A 23,216-nucleotide genomic window follows, 5' to 3' on the forward strand; every position below is an offset into this window, starting at 1 on the left:
CCATTTATTTTTATCCAATCTCAACCAGGAGACTTCAGTGGTTTTGTATCAAAAAAGCTTACTGTTCTAATTTGTCCCCAAATAACGCCAGACTCAGTATACAGTTTGTAAGCTGCTCTGACTTTTCTGTAAGCACATTTTAAAAGAACAATGCAGGAAGATACACTTCAAAGCTCTGGCTAACACAAGTTTTCCCCTATACTTCCTCAAAGGAAAATGGCAGCCAGTCCTAGGTGCTGCTCTGAGAAAATGATGAAGGCCCAACTGCTCCACTGGCAGTCTTATACAGCAACAGGAGGGAGGGCTCGCCTGTGGGCCAACCCTGAGACACAGATGCCCATCTGCCTTGTGCCAGCTGCCACCTATGTTAGTATATTAAGACCTACTAGATCAGTGGAGAAGGCTGGGAGCCCCAGGTTAGGTCCAGCTCCAACTAGAGCTGCCATCCATTTTATAAAAAGTGATCACAGATAATAGCAAGAGACAATAACGGTGTTACTTAAAAAGGATGGCAAGTGCGCTGAAGGCATGACCAGGACATCTGGCTACCAAACTTTCGCAGGATCTGTGTTAGGCTGTGCGTGAGGTTGGGTGTGTTAGTGAGACAGCAGTACTCAAGCACACCTTGGGCTAAAAGGGGCCTTGTTGGCAGTGCTACAAATGTTTGCAAAGATTTGTGGGTTAACTTTTAAAAGTGTCAGAAAGGAGAATGTGAACCTGACAGAGTGACAAGAGAAGCACGATTCAGGTGCTGAATTATGGGTGTCTATTGCCATTTTTAAAAACCCAGTATGCCCTGCCAGACCTCCTGTAAGTCTGTTTTATATCTGCCAGCCCTCTGCAGATGTCTCACACAGCCAAGGCCATAAAATAAGGTCATCAGGTGCTTATATGTAAGCACGTGAGTCCCACTCTCAGTGTTCCACAGCCATTTCTGAGAGAGCAATTGATTATTCTTGGGCTTTGACTAAGAAAAATGTTCATTTAAGGTAACTACAGCTAAATACAAAACCAAGTGTAATTCTGCCAGTCTGGATTATCCCACATGGGGGGCAGCAGGGCAGGATCGGATGGAAAAAAAATTCAGTAATAGCCTTCTGATCTGAGTTTCTACAGCTCTTACCTCGAAAGATGGGAAATAAACCACCAAAATGGAGATCTGGCTTTCTAACACCGTAATTCCAGAGACAGACAAGAAGCTTCACGATTGTGAACAAGCTCCAAGTTCTTCTCATTTCCCATTCTGACTCTCTGGTAGCCGAGATGAGCACAAAACCAAACGTACAAACCCGTGAGACTGACTCTCAGATGCGACAGCTGGTGGTAGACAGCAACTGGGCCAGCGCAGACAGGAAATTGTTACCAGAGAGGCAGACAGGATGGCAGACGTTGCAGGCTCCATCCTAAACTTCTTTTTCTTTGGGGCATGTGGCAGATTTGGAGCTGCTCTGTAGTTATTTAGGAATACTGTGCACTAACTTAGTCATTAGAATGTTTTTTCTACAACTATGGTGGTTTAATTCAGTCACAATCTGTCTGGAAAAGCAGGCAGGAAGGAAAAGCATGGCAAAATACGTGCCACTTCTTTAGGAGTTAAAAGCCAGTGCCAAAAGAGGTAGTTTTCGTTTCTTTCCCAACCAACCTATAAAACCAGTTCTGACCTGGACAGGCAAAGCATGCAAATGCTGAAGAACATAAGAATGAAGATGAACACTAACAAAAAAAGCCTCATGCTCCAAAACTGTGTTTTATTTACTAACAGGAAAAAGTCATTAGTGAGTAATATTATTTATGCAAAGTCTATGTTATCTAACTCCCTCCTTCCACTGCCACCGTCTTACTACAAGATACTTCATGTTAAAAGTGCCTCCTTCAAACACAGTACACCATAAAGCGCAGATTCCCAAAAAGAACTGCAAGTAACTAAAATCAGTCAGAAAGACAAGATAGCAGATCTGACAAACTAAGAAAACTGAAATTCCACTTTGAGGTATAAAATAGTCACACCTTCCCACTGAAAATAAGACACATGCAAATGGCTTTCAGCCAGTTCTTCTCTGCAATGAAACATAGATATCATGTGACTACAACACTATGCACCTTTCAAATTCCGTAAATGCACACAATGAAACAGATGGTTAGGAATAGTAGAGAGGCTGCAGCTTCTACTGTGGTGACATCAACCTGGGCCCAGCACTCAGACAAACCCTACTGAAAAAAACAGACCTTTTCTGCATATAAACACTGTGGTCCCTCCCCATCACTCTTCCAGAGTCCACCTTTCTCTCACATGGTGGGAGTGTTTTATGGAGGAGAAAAACTCAGCAGAGCATGAAATAGTAGAGTTATGAATACTAATGCATGAAGCAGTGTTCTCCAAGACTCTAGATTGGAGCCAGCAGTATTACCAGTATTCACTCTGAGGTAACAATAACCTGATTTTGTCTTTTGAAAATCCAAGGCTGTGTCTCATTTCTTTGTTCACTGCAAAATTTATCCTAATGAATTTGCAAGAGTCATTCAGTTCACAAGATCTAGGTGTAATTTCTTCTTTTAGAGAGGAGGTTACAACAAAAATGAAGTACAGGAAGCAGTCAGTCTACTCTCCCTGTGATAAGCCTTCTCTGAAATGGTAAACAGACTTTTCTTCTCAGTCCTCATGAAGCTGTAATGTTGTATGAAGCCCTACTGAAACTTCTCCTTACTTCCTTAGGCTGATCAAAATGCAGCTGTTGGAAGCCTCTTCCTAAAGCCCCAGATAAGAAATTTACTTCCTCCAGACATGTAATTGAGGGCCACAATATATACTGAATGGATCACACTTTAACCAAACTCTCAAAGATGCTAATGGAAGTCATTCATTTAGTGCAGAATGATATTAAAGACCAGGTAAAACTGAACATAAAACATCATTAACAGGCTACAATAAGACATTATCTTTAGAGTGACGGGAAGCATTGTTAGAAAGGCGCACCCTGTCTAGTGGCAGTCACACACAGTAATTTATCAAAGGTTAAAGACAAATACAGGTGGCAAAAAAAGCAATTATCTGGAACTTCCTAAGCACCAGGGACAAGGTTTTCGGAATAGCATGTATGATGTCATACTCTCACACCCAAAAATAAGAATCCTTTGTTAAAAATTCTGGTCATCCAAAAGATTGTACTAAAGCGTAAAGACACTAGGAAACACCAGTGTTGGTTCTCTTTGAGAAAGATGTCAGTTACCTCATTTATGCTTAAGTTGAGGCAGGCCCTTTAGGAAGTTTTAACAATTACCAGGCAAGATAGGTAATTCACTTGCTGGAATCATGACCACCTTTGTTTTTACCAGCAATTAATTTAACACAGGTACATTTTTTTGAGACAAGAAAATGCATCATACTATACATTAATCTAAGTCTACCATTTCATTCATATTAAATTTATACATTTATGCTACAGCAGATTTTAATGGATTTTCTGCCACTATACAAAATAATCCCTTAGATTTTTAGCTTAAAATCAACTCCTGCTCTTCCAGGAGTTAGTCTGGTATAAGCCTTACTTTCTGATATGCTTTGCGGCACCACAGCTGGAAAGATGTTATCACACATGTTGCTCTTTTTTACTGGTTAAGTGTCTCCAGCAGTTTATACAACACATGTTCTGAGAGAGCAGTCACAGATCTCCATCATTTAACTACGAATATTCTTTTATTGTATTCGCTTATGTCTCGAGACAGGATACAGTAGTTTTTGTAATTGCTGAATTCTTTTATATGAGCTTACCTAGCTCCTCAAGAATACAGACCATAATACCTTTTTCACAGGCGAGATAGAAAGATGTCAAAATATGAAGTCAGTACCACCTGAGTAAACAAAGAACAATAAGGAGGCCTCTCACATTCATTCTCCTCCAACAAAGAAGCTGCAGCTTTTGAACTTTGCCAATTCCCTTGACTAGCCCAAGAACGTGGCCCTTCCCCCAGACCCAAACTCTTAGCACCACTGGCCATCAGTGAGTAGATGGCTGTGGGTTTTAGGCTGATGGACAGAACAAATGGCTTGGAGTTCATCTGAAACAGGGAAAAAAACGGGGAGCTAATTTTGATAAGAGAATGAGTTTAAAGGTCTCAGGAGCAGGGAAAGAATGTAAGCAAAGAGACAGAAATGAGACAAGGAAACGATTATAAATGTGCTGAAAAAGAAAATACAAAGCTCCTCAGGAAGGGGAAGGTTATACAAGAGTGAGGACAGGGGGAGGAGGAGGAGGAAGCAAGGCAACACACTGGCAAAAACCACTGCAAAAGATATCTGAAGAAGCACAGCAAAGGGAAATTAGGGTAAGTTTACAGCTTTCCTACTTACATGAACATTTTATCCCCTCTACTATTAATTTTTTGATATTTTCCTCATTGGCTGTAACAGAATTCTGCAAGTTCTTTGAGCCTCCCAATATGACATACAGTAGGTAAGAGAGAGGATCCCTCAACAAGTGACAGGATCAACATCATAGCTACTATCCTAGTAACTTACAATTAGATTTAATCAACAGCCTGAAAAAAGGCCATCAGAACTGTTTTCCAGTCTTCCTCTTGTCTTGTCCTGTCCTAGAAAGGCAGAACCTAGTAACAGCAGCAGCAGACCAGTAATGTGTGGGCTGCTGAGTAAATGACCAGAGATTGAGAAAAAGCAGATAATCTTCAAATTTATCAGTTCACTGGTCCCTAGGTGTCAACACTCCTGATATGTTCATTAAGTCAACAAGGAGTCCTGCAATCTATTAGCCACATCTCTTCAAATTTATAGTGCTGAAATGTGTAATTAATTGTGTGTTGTTGTTACATTATTTGTTCTGCAGTCACAGAGGCTAATCCATTTCTGTGTGTTAGCTAGCCTGGGAATCTTTGTGTATGTTGATCATTTAATGCTAAACAAGTTATTGACATTTAGAGTCATCACAAAAGACTCTTGTAACTCAAAAAATCTGTTCCTGTAAGTACTTTAAAAACAGCTGACCTTAATGCAAGTGATTGCATGAATCCAAAAGAAAACACAGCAAGAGAAGGCTAGCTGGAAATTTCAACAATCTTTTAATCCTCTCACAATTCTTTATATTACCATAACTCTTCAGGAAATATACCATCAAAATTAGGCAATTGCAAACAGATGTGTGGTGTATTTTAAAACCTTGTCAATATCCTGGTTACTGAGCTAGAATCCCAAACAGCACAAAAAACATGAACTCAGGGGGTCACAATGCTCCCTGATTTACTCAGTTCAAGTAATAGGAACCATATACTATCACCTTTATTATCCATGATATCACTTATGCATCAAGATGGCACTCATCCTACTTTTGTAAACAGTTTTTGTCTTCTCCTGGGATAAGAACAACTTATTCTTGACAATGGAATCAGTATATGATCATCTAACCACTTCAAGAAACCCTTCATACCATTCAGCAATTGATAGTATAAATGCAACACCACAGTATGAATGTAACTTTGAAATCAGTTAAGGCTTGCAATACAGCTTTGAATACAACAGAGATGTCTACACTTCAAGGTTGAATACATACCACTAAGCTGCATATACAACCAATATGAATTACATCACCAAGGAGACTATGCACTCTTGATGTGTGAAACATGTCCAAACATTTACTTTATCTTATAAGCATACATATGTAGATTTCAAGTACAAGTAAATCTGCATTTTGTATTGCTGCTATTTTTCAGCTGGGGAAAATGAGTAAGTATAAACCAGGACAAATATGAGAATAAAGAGAAAAAAAATAGGAGATAATATTGGGTTTGGATTATATAAGTACAAACAATTTCACCAATATTAACATCTTATTAAAAAAACAAAGTGAAAGCATAATTGAGAGCCTGAACCTAAAACCAGTCAAAATGGGATTCACCTCGTTACCTGTATCTATCAACACTTTAGGCATATAAACTCTCCTTTATAGTTAGGCATCTATTCCAAGCCAGCCATTCCAAAGGCAAACTCATTATGTCTACTGAGGGCACCTACTTCAGGATGGCATGGGTCACCCATTCCCCCCTGACTTCAGAGGGAGGCAACAAACTTGCAGATGGCTAAAACCAGGCGACAGAAATCTGAGGTTTTCTGTTACTATGACAGCTTATCACTACCCTAATTTCCCTAGATGGCTGCAAAGATAGAGCAAAAGCCTACATCCAGTCTGAGGTATCTGAGGTGGCTAGATTCTGAAATCTGACTTTTTGAACACCAGAGCCAACCTTTCTTGAAAAATCTCATATTAAAAAAATTTGGAAAACACATTTTTATAACATTGCTCTTTACAGAGCTCTAGAGTATGAAACGCTGACTACTTTTTGTAACAAAAGATGAGTAGCACTTAATTACTTGATTTTTGTATGTTTTATTCTGGCTTAACATTAAAAATATTTTAAATCTTTTTCATCTAATATAAAAATAAAGAACAAAAAGGTACATGAGGGTCTGAAAAAAAACCTCTGCACATATTCTAGGATGATAATCAAATTTGTTTGGTTTGTTGTTCAGGCACATAATTTTAGAAAGGGATATTCATGGAAAAAAATCAACTGGGAGAAGAACATAACTAAAAATGTTCTGAGAAAAATGTAGTTTGTGAAAAAAGATGTTTTATGTCTTCTTTACAAGGCAAATGAACCGAACCACAAGAAAGACAGAATTTTTATATTACATTAAATTTTATATTAAGCTGCATGAGAAATATTTTTGTTAAATGAGGCTTTAAAAAAAAAAAAAAGAAAGAAAAAAAGAGATCCTCCTCATACTTCATAGCCATTCCATCAAAAGCTGATGCATAATTAGGGGAAAAGGCACAACAAGCCACAAATTCCAAAATTATGGCAAAAGAAGAAAATAATGCAATGAAAAAAAATCTCTAAATGTATGTAAATGTTAGACCATTCCTTCAGCTAGCTCAAATTGGTATTTACTCAAGTTTGCACAGACTCCTTTTTCTCTGCAAATAAAACAAGTGTTTGAGGCACCTTTCTCTCCTTTTTATCTCCTCTATCACTTGAATTAAATCGCAATAGGTAACTTTTTAAAAAATCTAGATTCTCTTCTAGCTTTCTAAGTAATTAAATACATCTTTTGGAAGACAGATTATAATGTTTTAGCAAGAAACGTTTTGAATATAACCAGGTAAACCCAGCAACTATAGGAAAGGCCATTCGATCCAACTTTAGTGATAAGCTCTGGGTAAAATTGCAGAGGTCTGCTCAGCAAGAAGCACTGTTCTAAGACTGCCAGATCAAGCAAGTACTGAAAACTACCTTTATGGCAGAAATTGTGGTCGCATGCTGCATCTACTCTAAAAAAACAGTAGAGCACTAAGAAGAGGGTCTCTCATAGGTATGTAAGGACACGTCACATACCTGCCATCATGGTGAAATCTGGGCATAGCTTTCTTGTGTTCCAGACTGCAATGTGAGTCAGGCACTTGACCAGTCCTAATGCAAGGCCTAAGAAATAGAAGCAAAAAGAAAAAATTCCATCAACATCCACACTTGCAATGTTTGAACACAAATATGCCTTCCACATCATGCTATCAATCACCTTGCTCTTGTGTGCCATTTATCATTTAGTTTGTTCCATGACAGAAAGGGCAAAAAACATGCAGACCTCATTTAGGCTAATCCAGTTCAACAGTGAGATCTGAAGAGAAGAATTAAGTCTGCATATGATTGAAACATACTGTCATAAGCATTTTGCCAAACACTATCTATCATCCTGGCACTGTACATTGCCACATATTTTTGTGTACTACTTGATAAAGAATTTCTAGCCAATATACCCATCTGTCATGTAAGTGAAAATAATCCCATACAAATAAAACAAGGAAAATATGCTTGCAAAGCTATAATAAATTTGGTTTCCTTCAACTATGAACATTTGAAGTTTTATGAATGCCTAACCTAAAAATAACTTCTTGTTATGCATTATCAATTAAGAGTAAATATTTAATGAGCAGTTGGTTGTACAAAATCATATCTTAAATCTACTTGAAGACTACAGCAAATTATACAAAGTTTAAGGTATTTTAAAACAAAGATCTGTTGAAAGTAGTTATTTAAAAAGAAAAACAGCTCTAAAGCAGCAAACTTAAAACTTGAAACAGTCTGGTATGCATTATAATTCAATCTTGGTCTAGGAGATCAAAAGGCTATTGCCACAAAATTTATCTGTGGCAATAAATCTCCAGAACCGAAGTTAGAGTTGTTCACAGTCAATGGAGTAGAACAAAAGACAACATTTAGGGACTGGCCAATCTGCTCATGACAGCGACAGAACCAATTTGCTATAGACAGCTTCCTTCCTCTGCTACTGAACATATTGGCAACTGTTTATTTTTAACTTGGACCTCATACCTCTGGAAATTTAAAGAGTACTCCACCAATATTTGAAAATAATGGAAGACTACTCAAATTCAGTTTATAGGGTGAACACATAAGATGTCTATGTTCATTCCAAGTTTTGATATTTTACTGAATTCAAGCTCTAAAAAAAAAGTTTTAGTTACAGAAGACATGCTTGAGTTGTCAAAAAGCACTTAGTTGTAGCCTATGAAAAGTCCTGTGAGCCCAAATAAAGATGTTACTTTTTCATCCAAGGGACAATGAACTTGTACTCAATTTAGAGGTGAAAAATAACACTGAAGGAGTATTTTTATATTTGGTAAAGCTATGTATCTTGTAAAATTAAATATCTAAATCCAATTCTTAAATATTGATCTTATATAATAAGAGCTTAACAGTTTATACTAAAATGATACTACATCTGAATGAAACCCTCAGTAAACATTTATACTATTATAAGTCATAAAAAATACATGCCCTATATTAACTTTGTACAAACTACTGAAATATTTACAGGATAATGGGTTCTTTTCAGTATAAATCACTAAAATCCAGCAGACATTACTTGATCTCTTTTGGATACTATATCATACAGAACATGAGTTGTGGAATACATTTTTACCATCCTAAAAATCTCTAAGAATCTCTCATTGTCACTTGTAGTCATTCTCCAGCACAAAGTTAATTAGGAAGTGCTAGCTTACATTTCACTTCTTTTTAATTAAAGAACATAAGTGTTATCTCCTAGGCAGGTCAACATAAAAGAAATTAAAAACCTTAAGTTATTAGCTATTATAGTTTAACCTGCCAACCAAAATTACTTTGTAATTGCAAAAAAAACCCTTCTGATATCCATTTGATACTCCTTGACAAAGACAGACATCTACATATCATGAATAAACCATGGAAATGCTAACAGAACTAGGATCCACATGTCTCCAGGGTATCTGCAGAAATCCATTCTGAGTTGCTACTGATACACAAACTGTATAAAATTGAATGAAAAACTTTCATGGAGTTGGTAGCTGAATCCTTGCTGTCATCAGATACCTCTCTGAAACTAATCACCGCAATTGGCATCTTCATGAAGAATCTCAGAAGAGGATCTGCACTACATATGTGTGAGAATTAACTGCCGATGCCCTCTATTTCCTACAGGTTGCCATCTCGAAGAAGGAAAACTTAAAATAAAAAAAATAATAATGATAAATAAATAATGTATTTTCTGAATGCACTAGGCTGCTCTTTATCTGAACTGCAAGTGTTAGAGACACTTAATCTCCCAAAAGAAAATATTCTCATTTCTCTTATTCATGTTTTTATTAAAAAAAAAACTTATATTCTTTAGGAGAAATCCTGCTCCGTGCAGAGGACTGGTGAAAGATGTTCAATACTAGTTACAATCCTTTTGATAGAATATTCAAAACTGTCCTGAGAGTCAGTAAGAGAAGTACCTACAGCCTTCAACCCATTTGGAAGTAAAAGTCTGGACATTTCTGAAGAAAGAAACTATATGAAGGGCCCTATAGAAAGGGAAGGAAGTCCTCTTAATGCATTTTGAGTTTCACCTTCTACAATTAGACACACTACACTGAAAAAAATCATTATTGGTTCAACTTGCTGCTATGGAAACTGTACTGGGTAGCTATTCCCCTTTGGCAATGGAGATGCTCTGATTACAACAGTTGAAGGAAAAGTTAAATTCTATTTGCTTTCACCTGATCTAATGAAAATTCTTACTTTGGCATTCAAAATAATCCATCACTGTCCACTTCAAAAATGAGTTGGAAGAGGCCTCTGTAAAATATGTCACCATTTCTTCACATTATATTTTTGGTGTGAAAAGGACAGAATAAAGTAAATTACTTCAATTAAAAAAATGAAATATGGAAAAGTGAAAGAGCAATAGAGAAAAGAGAATCAACATTAACAAAAACATAGTACTGAAAGATAGTGCCTAAACTTAATAAAAGGCAATTTACACAGCCTATTTGATTACTGAGACTGAGGCACTGTTAACAGTTTATTATTTTAAATCAATCTGTATATAAAAATGCATGTTCAACAACACAAACTGGATACATAGTTAAAATACAAAAACATAAATCCTGGTTGCTCCTACATTTGCTTTACCATATACAACCATTAATGACCCCATACTATAGAAACACTTCCTGAACTACAACCATACTTGCCTAAAAGCAGCCATTAAATACTCACCTTTGCTATTGTTCTAAGAATACTCCCTGCCCATTCTCCAGTAGAACTAGTTACCTGTGTAGCTGTTTATCTTTCCTCAGCACATTGAAGAGTAGTGCACAACACACAACAGAATACTGTTGCTACATGCTAACTTTAAAAAAAAAGGCAAAGAAAAAAAATAACTCAATATAAATGAAAACTAGTTTTATTTGCAATGGTCACAGAAAGTTTTACTTTAAAAAGGAAGACTCGTAGTTGTGTGCATGTACAAGTCTCTCTGCTTCTAGTATAGTGGGTAAATTGTTCAGACTCCAGTTCCCTATAGAGAAATACGACCTCTGTAATTGCTGTCAAGTTCAATCAGAACAGGATAAGTGCTTAAGTGCTGGACATATAATTTACATCAGCCTGGAGCAATTTTAACATGAATTTTCAACTTTATCAACCTGTTCATTTAATGTTTATTCAAACACTACAGTTTTGAAAAAAATAGTTATTTTGAAAAAATAAAGTTATCACGTAAGTGTATTTGACAACAATTTCTGCTTTCAAATAGGCACACTGCCTTGTATGCAACCATCTATAGCAAGATTTAGAAGAACTGTGGATCTGAAGAACTAAAAGTCAAATGGCATCACTTTCCCTTTCAAAATATCAACAACCCCAAGATGCTCGAGGTTGAAAAAGACAAAAAAGCAGAACCATAAATGGTAATTTTATTTCCTCACAATTTGAGGATAGATTTTTTGTGCAACTAGTTAACTGTTGTTAACATTTATTCAATTTAACTGAAACATCTCAATTCCAATACACAGTCTGCAAAGTTCAGTCTCTGGGCTACATCTGTTAACAAAATGCTGCTAAGGGAAAGCAGATTTGTTTAGGTTAGACGGGAATGTGTTCCCAACAGATTCCAGTAACAAGGTTGCATTGGTAGTGAAACGATAGATATTTGCAATGATGAATTTTGACCCAAATGTAGGCTTTATTTACCATTCCTATTTAACACCTCCTTAAACCCACTTGGTGCAGTTCTAAGACGAAAGCGACCTGGGATGCTAACAGAGCAAAACTGATGCACAGTTCATTAACCAAACCAGAAAACACTATTCTTCATTATATTAATTAAAAAAAAAAAAAGCCAACAACAACAAAAAAAACAAAAACCCAACAAAACAAAAAACCCACCAAGGAAAAACGTATAAAGACCAAATTCACCTTCTTTCTTTCTTTTCCTTCACCCCTGTAGTTAAGAAAACACAAAACTCTGGGACTATGCTAAGCTTATCATAAATGCAGGAAAACAAAAAGGAAGGTACTGAATGTGCCCTTTTACAGCTTTGACCTAGGAAAACAAATCAGCCCAATATTCTGAGGATATTTATTTTGCCATAGGAAAGTGCACATATTCTCTGCACACCAAAGATGACACTATTTTTGGAAAAAGATGCCTTCTCAAGCTCTCAAAGAAATCTCTCGATTTCAACTCATATACTTGGCTACCTGCTAGGAACAAGATTTACTCCTCCTAAGTCACTGAAATAACACAAGATTATGTGCCTGGCAAGATCACATTTTATACTACTTTTCTGTAATTCCTAAACTCACAGTTTTGAATTGGTCAGTACTACAGTTAGAAATACTTGGGAAAGCAGTGCAATTACCAAGGGGCATTAGAAGATGACATAAAAATCCTGACCAAAAGTGCTGCAATGCTAACAGACATGGTAGAGGAAGGCAAAGGCTATATAAATTGCTAAACAATGCTATTAAGCAGATGCCATGTCGTACTGTGTATTTGCATGTGCTGTAAGAAAAGTCCAGAACAACTGCCAATTCAAGAGTGACTGTTTTCTTGTTAAGGCGTATCACAGAATCTTTGAGTTGGGAGGGACCTCTTGAGATCACCTAGTCCATCCCATCCTGCTCAAGCAGGGTCATCTAGAGGAGACTACCCTGGACTGTGTTAAATCAGATTTTGACTCTCTCCACAACCTCTCTGGGCAGCGTGTTCTAGTATTTGACCACCTTCACAAGAACAAAATTTTTTTCTTGTGTTCAAATGGAATTTCATGCATTTTATTTTGTGCTCATTGCCTTCTATACTGTCACTGGACACTACCAAGAAGAGTCTGGCTCCCTCATCTTCATCCCTTCCTGTAAGGTATCTATACACTTTGATAAGATCAGACCCCCCCGCCAGCCCCAAAGCTTCTCCAGGCTAAATAGTCCTAGCTCTCAACCTCTCTTCATAGTAAAGATACTCCAGTGCCTTAGTCATCTTATGGCTTCTTACTGGACTCACACCAGTATGTCCAAGCCTCTCTTGTACTTGGGAGCACAGGATGGGACCCAGCACACTAGATGTGGTCTCACCAGAGCTAAGTAGAGAGGAAAGATCCCTCTCTCAACCTGCTGGCCATGCTCTTCCTAATGCAGCCCAAGTCGCTGTTGGCCTTCTTTACTGAGAGGGTGTGTTCCTGGCTCATGGTCAGCTTGGTGTCCACCAGGAGCCCAAGGTCCTTCTCTGCAGAGCTGCTTTCCAGCTGGTCAGCTCCCAGTATATACTGGTGCATAGGATCATTCCTCCCCAGGTTCAAAATTTCTTATTTCCCCTTGCTGAAGTCCTGAAGTTCCTCTATGCTCATTTCTCCAGCACATCCAGGTCCCTCTGAATGGTGGCACAACCATCTGGTATATCAGCCACTCCTCACAGTTTGTATCATCTGCAAACTTGATGAGGGTGTACTGTCCCACCGTCTAGGTCATCAGTGAAGATGTTAAATGGTACTGGCCCCAGTATTGATCCCTGAGGTATACCACTAGTGACTTGCCTCTAGCTGTACTTCAAGCCACTCATCACAACTCTCTCGGCCCAGCCATTCAGCCAGTTTTCAGTCCACCTCACTGTCCTCTTATCTAATTCATACTTCATCCACTTGTCTATTAGCATATTACAAGAAATAGCATCAAAAGCCTTACTGAAGTCAAAGTAAACAGCATCCATTGCTCTCCTCTCACCCATCAAACTAGTCACCTCATTACAGAAGGCTATCAGCTTGGTTAAGCATGATTTCCCCTTCATAAAACCATGATGAATACTTCCAATAACCTTCTTGCCTTTCCCATTTCTGGAAATCATTTCCAGAATTAGTTGTTCCAATACCTTCTCACCTCCTGCGGTGAGGCTGACCAGCCCGTAATTCCTCTTCTTGAAGACAGGGGTTACATGTGCTTTATTACAGTCTTCAGAAACCTACCCCGATTACCACAACCTTTCAAAGATAATCAAGAGTTGCCTTGCAATGACATCAGCCAGACCCCACAGCACTCATGGGTGCAATCCATTAGGCCCCACAGACTTAGAGATGTCCAGTTTGTTCAAGTACTCCCTAACCTGATCCTTCTCCACCAAGAGTGAGTCTTTGTTGCTTCGTACTTCTCTTTGGGTCTCAGAGACCTGCGATTCCTGAAAACTTGTTTCTGTATTAAGGGTTGTCTTAACATATTGACCAAAACCAAAGCATTTCTAGATCAAATCCTGCTCCCAACTCTTCCCCACAAAAGCCTGCACATGAACAGTAGTATTTCCTTCCAGTCCTCCTCTACGTGTACCTATTTTAAGTTAGGTACTGCTATTGCAGTTCATGACAATAAGATGATATATAGTAAAGAAATACCTCTGAAATCAAAGGAAAGTTTACAGAAGTGCAATTACATTGACTGAACTATTCAAAAATTTAAAAAAAAAACAAAACCCAAACAATTCCAGTGTAAAACACAAGGCAGAGAAACATTAGGTTACAGGAAAACTTATATTGATTTTAGATGAGCCTTAGAGTAGCTAACTATAGCAGTTACTTTTAACAGTGATGAAAAGAAATACTACCTTCACACATGAGAGTTTTTTGACTATTGTATAGGGTTCTTTCCCAATGTGGAATGAAGGCCACAAACAGATTCAGAGTAATTTAAACACTAAAAATAGAAACATAAAAAAAATACCACTGTGGTGAGTCACATGTGAAGCTCACCAGAAAAAGCACTCTGTCAAATCGGTACAATAAAATCGGTGCCCCTGAGGTCAATCCAGTTCAATCAAGTTCATTAATGTAAACGTAAGTCAAGCCTTTACATTGGTTTATTTTCATGCTGTCCTCCTACCCTCCAAATCTGCTGAAGTTGCATTAAATTTCATTGATAAAGTTCTTGCAAAAGGAGCTCTGAAATGGAGGTACATTTCTCAACCATGCGACTGCAAAACTACATGATAGATGACCTGGGTTTAAGATTGCACATGGCAACTTTTGCTATTCACGCAGAGGACAGAAAGAAGAAATACACAGCAACAGAGTGAAGGACTGAGATTCTATCAATACTGCAAATCAATGCTTTTCACAGTGCCATCTGGCAAACATCGTTTAATGTAACATTAACGGGAAGTATAAACATGATATACAGACATATGCACTTCCAGATTCTGTGGTTACTAAAATAATTTCTAATGAAGGCTTGGAAAACGCCTTCAGGGATACTGCCAGGTAAGATTCCAACAGCGACTCTGCAAGATCATGATAACATGCCTAATAACCATTGAGAAACAAGAAATTCTGCTGTGCCAGACTTATGATTAAGGACCAACTTTGAAATTGGGAATCTTTGTTGTATATGCAAAAAGGCTGCAGCAAATTACATACATGCATCATAAGTATCAGAAGTGTTCTTTCACACATGGAAAAATAGTCTGTTGAGGACAAAAGACAGTATGGATCCAAAATCTGGGTGCCAGACATGCTGTAAAACTGCACAAAAATATGGGGGGAGGGAGGGGAAACCCCAAACCAAAAAAACCCAAACCCACACAGTGACCAACTGCAACAAGCCAATAAATACCTCAGTGAGAAGCAATGTTTTTCCCCAGCAACAGCTGGAAATACAAAGTCGATCCCAGGACCTACTGTAGACAGAAGTGAAGGAGACCCCAAAAATATAACATGTCTATTATGGAAGTGACAAGAAAATAAGCTTTACAAAAATCAGCACATGGAATAGGATTGTTTCTCAGTATGCAGAGAACCAAACTAAAAAGTGCCTTTTTTTTTTTTTTTTAATTAAAGGTGTTCCAGCCCTCTCTTCCCCTTCCTCCCCCAGATCCCCAAAATCAACACAATTCCTTCTAGCTCTCCAGAACATCAAGCAGTCTAGCACAACTAAATAACTGTCCCAGAAGTACATATGTAGCTATAAGACGTTTACCAACCAAAAGTGTCACTATCATTGTGATGCTGCAGTTAAGGAAATTAAGTTTCTTCAGTGTTCTTTGCTGCAAGTCTCTATATTCAAGTTTTGTGACATATCTTTACTTCTGTGATGTTAATCTAGAAATTCAGAATTATGTCATTAATCAACATAGTATCTACGGGAAAAAAAATTCTTTCTTCCATTGTAAAATAAGTTATCCCGCACGTTTTCTTTCATTTGGTATTAATGGGAAAGACAAAGAATCAGATACCAGCATTTGCTTGTTTCCTTGACTTTTCATTTAATATTTTATGAGTCTTAAAGACTGCTAAGAAATACCCACCATGGTGTAAGTGGATGGTCTAAACAAACCCAAATTACAAAATTAATTACAGCAGCAATTTCTCATGACAATTTGAACAGATTTCCACTATTACTCTGGATTTATCTTGTATCAGAAAACACCTGCGACATATGTACATCTGGTTTGTTAGCCCTCTTTGGCAGGGGAACTCTTTAAGTTTACAGACACAGTGGAAGGATCATCTTGGAGAAGGCCAGACAGACACGGCCAGAACATCATCACCAAGCAGAGGGCGCGCGCACACACATGCACACACACACCCTCCCTCAGGTACTGCTGCTTCCCTCAGGCTCGACCCTAGGTTCCCCAAAGCAGAATCTCTAATCAAGGCCTTCAAAATAAAAAAAATAACTTATTCTATCTGTGGTGCACAAATTTAGACAGCTCAAGCTGGGTGCCTCCAGGGAGGGACCCCAAACACTAAAATCCCTGGGCAATTATACCCTTACAATCTAAGTTCCCACCCCTCACACTATATAGTCTGGTCCAAGAGTCATATTTGGGTCTGGGGTCATCTTCTCTCCCACTGGGTCCTTTTTATTGTCTCTATGCAGGTTCTTTCTCTTTCCTGTTTTGTAGGCTAGTTGTTACTAGTCTCCTTTACCTGGCTCAAACTGGTTCTGGGGCTTTCGGAATCTTCTTATTCCTCCAGTCAGAGAACAGGTCAACATCAAGCAAAGGATTAAGCAAGCTACAAGTTGTGCTTTATCATGAATGACTACTTTTTAGCAGCTAAACAAAGTCCTTAAAACCCTCCAGAACATATTAACAGGCTCTATAATTTATATATATTCCTATGCTATTATAGCCTTACAATCTTATCCCACTATTGCCACGTGCTATTTACGTCTCGTTCGGGTGTGGTCCGCATGCTCATGTAGCTCATCTTTGCCACCTTCCACAACAAACCTTGGAGAAGAAACAAAGAGAACAGCGAGTCTTGCAGTTCATAAGAAGCAGGAAAGTCAATGGCAGCAAAACAGAGAAAGACCAAGGTAGAAAGGAGCTCAGCTAACCTCCAATTTATCTACAAAGATGCTCTTTTGCTATGTATGGTCTATGTGTGTTTAGGAAGAATTATTAACTCCCTGCAGCATGTTTGGACATGTAATCACTTCGGGATCAAAATAATATTCCTGGCTTTCCTATGCAGTAGTAAAATACAGCATCAATATGCTTTTCAACTACTATTTACATAATATGATTCATAAGTGCTGTTAAAAGGCCATTCTTCCATGGACATAAAGGGGGAAAAGAGTAACTCCATTCGAAAATGAAAGAGTCACAGCTATTCAAAGGGGAAAGGACACATACAGACATCAATTCAATGGTGCTGCACCTGCCCACTTTAGACCTGAATTTGACCCAAAATACCAAACTGGAAGAGAACAAATAAGCTCTTTGAAAATACATTTATTGAAAATAGTGAATGTATTAAAGTCAGAATAAGAATCACTACTTTCCAAATACTAAATAAGCTTCACACTTACAGTGTGTTTTTTAACTGAGCCTTACAAATCATCACAAAATAAATACACCACACATACTCCCCCATATGTACATAAATCCCCGACATCCAGTACATCTTTGACTTCATTTTTAGCCATGCAAAATGCAAAGGTTCAACAAAGTAAAATTACTTGATTATGGTTTAACCTCAAACCTGTGACAAAACCTGGATTACTGAACTCCCCATTATCATTACTTTGTTTTAATGCTGTTGCATTAAGGTAAAACCTACTTGCTGCAAAAACTTAGATATGGTTCCCCCAAGCTTTGCTCAGAGATTGTGAGTTAACTGATAGAGGATACTAAGCTCACAACCATCTAACAAAACGAACTGCAGTACTGTTATGTTCAATAGGTGTAACAATGTATGCCTTATATACTTGCAGCTGCAATAGCAAGAATTCAGTACCATCATTTAACACATGCTCAAGGGGGCCCCAAGGCTTCAAGTGACTGACAGCTCCAGCTCCCCCAAGCTCAGACACTCACCCCATCTAGTGCAACCAAGATATACTTTGTGGTTCCTACAGCTTCAGTGACTCCGACGGACAATTTAAAAGTTCATCTGCAGGCTATACAGGAGTCTCATATTATAAAACACCCTGAGTTGGGATGACATCAATTACAAACACGGAACCTTCTCTGCTCTGCAGCATGAAGAAGAACAGACCTACTAGTTATGAAAAGGGGAGAAAACTGCAGAGTCTGAAGCAGATTTCATATAATTTAATAACATAATAAACCCAAAGAATCTTATTTTTCACATGCATTTAAGGCAGTGAAAGTAATCACTGTTATACATGTAGCTTGACAACAATTAGCTTAAACATGCTTTAAAAAAATGCACAGTTGTTCAATTAAAAAACAAAAGATAGCCAATGAGATGCACACAGTGTACAAATCTTAGAGAACTTTGCTTTGAGTGTCCCTGTATATATTTTAGAGAGTGTACCCATCGGTATAATCTGACATCAGCGAACAAAGATTTTAACTTACCTTATTAAGAATCCTTTCTACCATAGAAGTCTGGCTCACATTCATGTGATATTGCTCAAATTTCAAAACAACACTTCACTGCCTGAAGAGAGATGGCAATTTAGAAGCCTACTCCTCTCTTCTTCAGCAGGTTTTCATAGAGACTCATGTTCTCAGTGAGCTAGAAGTTCAACAGGATCTGAGAGCCGTTACAGTTTTTCTAATTTACCTGCCTATCTGCCTCCATTTACTACCCTTACTGCTTCAGTCATGGTAAATTCAGGATGTAATATGCAATTTACCAACTCTTTCAATAAGTTTTAGTAAGTCTGCTTCTAAAAAAAAAAAAAATTAAAAAAAATTTTAAAAAAGCAAGCAAGGGAGGGAGAGAAGAGTGAATTTTGCTACTACAAGTCCTTTGGGTTCCACACAGATTCAGATAAGAGCAGAGATAAGTCCTACGCTTTACAGCTGCCTTTATGATTTCTTTACTGAAGCAGTAAGTGGTAACAAGTATTTAATTCACCTGTTATTTCTGTAATTTTCAAACAAAATCTGCCTTTGCCTACAAGCACAAAGCCTGCCTTTACCCATAAGTCTCTTAAATGAGGATTCTCTTAAAGGAAGTGAGTTTTCTCTTTGTACTGGAAGAAGAAAAGAACTTGAAGAAATGCAAAGGGAAAGGTGGCAAAGTGAGTAGATCCCTGGCAAAGAGGTATTATAGTTCTTTACCATTATAGTGGGGGAAAAAAAAAAAGGCTTCATTGACACAGTAGATTACTGAGGAGTACAGAGAATAATTACACTCTGAAACTGAGAGAAAACAACATACTAGATATAGTTGCTGGGAATCTTCTAAGGAGGAAAGTCAGAGAGCACACAGAACAAGCAATTAAACAGCATGACAAAAAGTAAACAAAGGCACAGAGAGAGTGATCATGCAAAGCAAAGAGACAGAGGAATCTCACACACAGGGAAAAGAAACAGCAAAGGATGCAGGAAAGGTATTCATGAAATCGCATCGGGTAAGCAGAGGTCCTATGCCAGATTTTAATTTGGGAAGATATATATGCCTTGATGCTGCTTGCTGCCTCATATGCAAGATTTAGAGATTATTTTTAGGAAAACTGAGACAATTCTCACCTGAATTTTTTATTTCAGAGTAACATTAAACAATCAACTGCTTCTGTCAGTCAACGACACGCCGTCTCTTTTAAATAAATGCATTTTGAAAGGACGGATTTTCAACATCATTAAAATAATGTCTTGGGGGATGGGGGAAGACAGCACTTATATCGACATGATTGCAACTGAACAAAACGTGAAGCAAATAAACCATTTGGCTGCAACTACAAAAAGCAATTTAGCCAGTGGAATTCCATGCTGATTTTCTGCTTTCTTGGACAAGAGGAGCATGAAAACCTGCTACTGACATATAAAACACAAAAGAGCATCTGTCAAAATACTACTCTCTGATCTTAAACTGGCAGGGTTGCAGAGAACAATTCTGCTTTTAACTAAAGAATGAAACAAATCACTGGTTTCATCAATTCTTAATGGACTTCAATTTCAAAATTAGCAGCAAATGTTAATACTGCTAACTTAGCAACGCCTGCGTATAAAATGGAACAAAGAAAATCAAATTGATGATCTAACAGTAATGCAACTTCTTTGGGCCAGTATTAGCATTTTTGAGTGGTCATGTGAATACCCTTCCTCTCCATGGCTCAGCTGAAAATTAGACACCTGTCACGCAATTACATTACTAAGCACAGGACATGACCAAAGGATGTAGGGTGATAGTAAGAGAGATAACATTAGTCATTTAGTTTGAGTGCAATGCAGATGTGTTTGTGTTGGGGATATTAAACATATATGATCAATATTAATATAAATAATAAGACTGTTATTGAGTACTTTGGCCAATTCTGCAAAAGTAAAAATTAACATTTTAAAATTTTTTACAAAGTTACAAAATATGCAATCATTGCCAGCAGATTTTAGCACGGTTGCTGCATAAAATAAACCAGTATTTTGTAGTCTATACCTGGTTTTAAACTTGAGTACAGTCCACAGTCCAAGCAAAATGCACGCAAGCTGCAAATAAGCTAGCCCTCGAAATACACATTGATGTACTGAGTTTTTCCCATTTTGCATGAATATTGCACGCCAGGAATTAGTACCTATTATTTCTTAGAGAAATAAAATAAAATAAATTACCCCAAAAAGCCATTTCATAATAACTATTGTGTAATTTTTTCCTTAAGAAACCTTACAGACTAAGTAGCAAAACATGGACTGAAAGGTTCCAGGATATTGGTAGCATGTAGGCAGAGATGAGAAACTATTCTTCACAACTCCCTTGTCTCAGAAAGGTCAGTTAGACACTTGCTAGTAGGAAATGCATCCCATAAATAGAGTGATGATTTGATAAGAGATTGCAGTTAGGTTTGTACAGAAATGAAAGGCAAAATCCCCAAAGGATATGTTGGCAATTTTGGTCTATCAATCCAAAATGACTAAAGATCTTGTGTGCTAAAAAGGAAAGGTGACAGCTCTTTTCTCTTGTTTCATCTTGGGTTTCTGGGTTTTCAGTTTTGTTAACTATTGGTCTTGATTATGCTTATATACTGTTTGTGATGATTGGTCACCTCACATAACACCATATTTTCTATTCTCTGGTTTTATGCCAAATTTCAATGAAAAAGTAAAGCAATTTAACACACAAATAAAGACTTCATAGTAATCCCAAAGTCTTCAGACAAAAACCTTTGTGCAAAACGCAGACCAACTCAAATAATAGTGAAATTATTCCTTCAGTTCATCAGTGTTGTCATAATCACAATATTGTTTTTATAGGTATATTTAGAAAACTAATATAAATGGTCATGAACATCAAAGCGAATTCTCAGTTTTTACTTAAGCAAATGTTGGCTGATTCTTCATGCCATATTCACCAAGTTGTAACTAGAAATACCTGTGGCAAAGGCCACACCAAACCCCCTGTGGACTATATTTTCTCTATAGGGGAATATATATAATAATACTTCATGTATAATCTGTGTATATAGTGATACATGTCTGTTTATAACAAGCAATATAAAAAGGATTAAGTAGGATTTGTGATAAGGATTTGTGCATGATTTGTTCCAGTTTAGCACTTTTTAGACGTTATGACATCATAGTTAATTCTAAACCTCTTGATGTATTTAACCTGATTTATAAGAGTATCATATTCCCACTTGGGTACAAGAGAAACGGAATACTAAATATCACAGCTGACACCCTTCCCAAAGGCACTATCAAATATTTCATTGAAGATCTTAAGCTGTAATAACCCAAAATCCCAGCCATTAAAAAACCTTCACACATGAACATATCCACTTACTGTTTCAACAAAATGCTTCTAATATTAGAGCTACAGCTCTCCCATACAAATCAATTCCTTGTTTCACTTTGTCACCATCTATGTAATAAGAGATATTAGAATTGAATGTAAGGAAGATCAGCCATTATTAACAGATTGCATTAATTACCTTCCTAATGACGTTAATAATTCTGCAAAATAAGGAACACTCGAGACTTCAGAATGGAATCAAACTTTCATTGTGTCAATGGCAGCCAACTCATACATATTGCTACTGGAGTAGGAAACTAAACTTCAATTCCTTCAGAACGATCTGTAACTGAAATTAAATTTCCTGTAACTATCGCAAACTGTTGCCTCTTTTATAAGTTCACTTTACCCTGTATTTACAAGTATTCCTCTACAGAAACTTCCACCATTGACTGTAGCCTCTAAGTAAATAAGCAAAATTTTCTTCCCTCAATTTCTGCCTCAGTAGAACAGCTAGCATGGCAAATCTGCTGTCTAATCACAATAAAAATTCCAGTGAAGCACTGAACTATTGTTTCAGTAGGTAGGCAGCAGAAGGGAAACTGTATCAGACAAGTTTAAATGAAATCTGAAATGCAAGACATTATAGAAAAAAAATCATTTTAGTTTGTTCAGAATCAGCACATCCAGCCTGGAAAGAGTATGAAACACAACGTCTCTACTCATACCTAAAATACAGAAAAAATACACTTACTAAATTCACCGCATAAGTTCTCCACATACCAACGCTATTTCAATGTTACTACAGTCCCTTTACATCCAAGAGATGAAAACAGAAATAGCTGAGTATTCAGATGTCTGCAACTGTGAGGACTGGAATTCCAATCACTGTTAGATCTAACCAAAGCCTGATGATCTTATGCAATACTTACTTCTTGGATTGCATCAAACATTTACTTTGTGAAAGATTTAGATGATTTTAAGTACAGATTTTATCTTTTCAGATCTGAGTCAGAATCAGCAGTACAAATGAGCAGGGTGTTTGGCTGTTGCTGGACTGGTTTGGTTAAGTAATACACATCTCTAATTGAAAGCAGGGCGTTTGTACTGGTGACACCAATAATGAAATACGATCTTTTTGTTGAAAGGTGTAGGACATAGCTGAAGCTATAAATCATTAGTCTTTCTGAATGTGTAACTCAA

The 23,216-nt window shown here is 37.4% G+C and overlaps 1 long non-coding RNA gene across 2 annotated transcripts in view; it reads left to right on the plus strand.

Annotated features, from left to right (window-relative positions):
* The window catches only part of LOC138689990 (uncharacterized), a 36,419-nt gene extending 26,804 nt beyond the window's left edge, over positions 1-9,615 (plus strand). For both annotated transcript variants that reach the window (XR_011328755.1, XR_011328756.1), the window contains exon 4: positions 1,117-9,615. This is a non-coding gene — a long non-coding RNA (uncharacterized lncRNA). The remainder of the gene's footprint in view (positions 1-1,116) is intronic.
* The last annotated feature ends 13,601 nt before the right edge of the window (positions 9,616-23,216 follow it).

Source organism: Haliaeetus albicilla, chromosome 19 (assembly GCF_947461875.1).
Source record: "Haliaeetus albicilla chromosome 19, bHalAlb1.1, whole genome shotgun sequence".
In the NCBI taxonomy this organism is placed as follows: Eukaryota; Metazoa; Chordata; class Aves; order Accipitriformes; family Accipitridae; genus Haliaeetus; species Haliaeetus albicilla.